Below are 2,889 nucleotides of genomic sequence, written 5' to 3'. Positions count from 1 at the left end.
CTTGCGTCGTGTTCGTACATCTTTATTTGGTTGTAGCCGCTGTATCCATCCATGAAAGAGAACATACCGTGTCCACTGGTGGCGTCTACCAACATGTCGATGTTGGGGAGCGGAAAGTCATCTTTAGGACAACATTTGTTCAAATCTATAAAATTGACACAACACCTGATCTGGCCGTTATTCATTTTTACCGGACTATGTTGGCCAGCCAAGTAGGGTGGTGAATTGTCTTGATGAAACCAGCCGCTAGTAGCTTTTGAATTTCTACCTTAATTTGTTCTTCCATATCATGCCGAAATTGTCTCGGGGTTTGCTTGACCGGTTTGGATCCGGGTATAACGTGTAAATGATGAGTGACCATCTTCTCATCCAAGCCAGGCATTTCCTCGTATGTCCATGCGAATACGTCTTTATATTCCTTGAGAAGGTTTACCAGCTTTACGCGTTCGTCTGCACACAGAGTCGAGCTGATCGAGATGGGTCGCGGGGATTCTTCACTCTCGATATTAACAACCTCAAGTTCGTTTGTGGTAGAGTTGGTCCCATCTTGTAGCTGTCGTGGTGCATCAGGTACTTCCTACTGCGGTGCATTACTGCGTTTGTGTTCCATTGGACGGAGAGACTGTATGGTAGTCTCTCCTGTTAATTTCTAACAGCGGCGCTGATATACAGTTTTCCGTTTTTCATCATGGCCCATGATAAAAGCCCTTTCTCGCTTGGTATGGGTGCGATCCAAATTCCGGCTTGGCAGGTAGGGACGGCGTGTCTCTCTTCCGAAGGGGTGATGTGAGATCGGGTTTCTCCATGAAGCGGTACAAGACCATCGGTTCCTTCAATGGTCGTCCACTTTGGTAGTGGGGTGTGGTGAGTCTTGTTGGCTGTGGCCTGCGGGCCCTTCCTTGGCTCAAAAATATCCATCCTGCAGATCGGCGCATATGGAGATAACGACGCAGCTACGCGGACGACTTCTCCGTTCAACATGGTTTTCAAGCATTGGTGATACGTCGAAGGAATAATTATGTTGTCGTGGAGCCATGGTCTTCCCAGTATCATGTGGTAATCTGGTTCCTTTTCGATCACCTCGAACCTCACTTTTTACTGGACGGGTCCTACTGATAGATTCAGGTTGATGTACCCATACGTGCTGGTTTGGTTGCCTTCGAAATCGGTCATTGTAGTGGACTGTCGCACGACTTCATTAGGTCTTACCCTGGACGTTCTGAGTGTCCTGAGGGTAATAACGTTGGAGGATGCTCCCGTGTCGATGAGAGGCCTTTTGAATTCCACGTCCTTGATATGGGTCGTGGCGTGTAGGTCCCGGTTATGTCCTTTCTCTGCCATCATGTTGTCGTCGGTAAACATGACATTGTTGATAGACATCCCTGGTGTTCTTGATGTTTCCAAGCATGAAGGAATCAGGGACGCATTTAACGCTATTCAATTGATGGCGGTGAACGTCTCCATCCGTTGATCTCTTGAAAGATGTATGAGTTCACATAAAATTTCCACCAGTGAGGCCGCTTCCTGGCCTACTGGTTTCTGATTGGTAGTGAAGATGTTGACTTGGGAGTGATCGTCTGGGATGTTAGTCCCCAGTGCTGGAGTTTATGGGGCAAGTGGATCGTTCAACTCCGCCGTTAAATTAATGAGGAAGTCCAGTATGATGTTAATCGCTTCGTTCATCAGATCCATGTTCTTGGTGTGGATCTCTTGAATCCGTGCCAAGTCGGTTATCCTCGGAATTCCTTCGTAGATTGCGTTGTTGGATGTTGTGTTAGGAGAAGGAACATTGCCGCTCGCCCGAATGGAACTTGAGGAAACAGATTCATCCCTAAAACCTACCATCTTTCTGAGTTAGAGAAACGTATTCTGAAATTGGTATTGGAACCGAGAGATTGACCTCCCACTGTGGTAGCCAATTGTTTGAGCGTGGAAATGGTTTCTGCTGATTTTGGTAATTTCGGGTGTGTGGGTGAGAAACAAATTTAAAGCCTAAACAATGTACTGCAAGGGAGTACTTTAGATTCGAGAGATCAATCTGTACAAATCCGTCCTAAACCAAGAAATGGCCGTTCTAGACTTGCTTCGGTCACAAAGTGAAGGAGAAGGGTTGGTTTTGGGGAGGGAAGCGAAGAGAGTGTTGAGACCAGAATAGTTGATTCTGGAAGAGTAGTTTTTTTACGACTTGTATCAGAAAGTGGGAAGCTAACAGATGGGAAAGCTAGCAAATGTTTTTTTGAGTGTTGTATGCTCCTGACCAGAACCTGTTGTTAGGTGGAAATAGGTAAGACCTATTTATACAAGTCGAAGTGAAACGTACTCTGGTCTCGTAAGAAATGGAAAACGGATGAGTAAATGGGAGGAGGTGGTAACTGGTAACGCCTAGAATTGATGTTCCATAAAAGAAAGCGTTTTACCATTACTCCCTATATTTACTAACCTCCTCATCCTTATGAAGTTGTCTTGTAACAGGCGTAGTGTATGTCACACATTGTAAATCGCCAAACCAATACCCAATGAGTATCCCCCAGTTTATGACATGTGTTGATGTCTCGAGTGTTTTCGTGGAAAACATGTAGCATGTTGATGTTTTCTGGAAAGTTGAGCTTGGGAGACTTGCCGGATCGGCGGTGACCTTCGACGGTCGAGATTTCGCATCTAAGATGGAAGGGTGGTCGTTGATTGTCGCACGCCTTCGTTTTGGAATCCGTGAAGGGAAGGCCCGCATGGCATGGCTTTGGCACGGCAAGGTGGCTGGAGCGACATGCCATTGGCACATGTGGCATGGTCGGCATGCCTTGGCATGTTTTAGGCGCAGCCAAACTAGTGTTTTGGCGTTGGGCCAAAGGTTACCATGCGTCGGGTGATGACCTTGGACGGCTGAGATTT

The sequence above is a fragment of the Papaver somniferum genome, chromosome 5, assembly GCF_003573695.1.
Source record: "Papaver somniferum cultivar HN1 chromosome 5, ASM357369v1, whole genome shotgun sequence".
Taxonomy (NCBI): Eukaryota; Viridiplantae; Streptophyta; class Magnoliopsida; order Ranunculales; family Papaveraceae; genus Papaver; species Papaver somniferum.
This window is presented reverse-complemented; position numbering follows the sequence as displayed.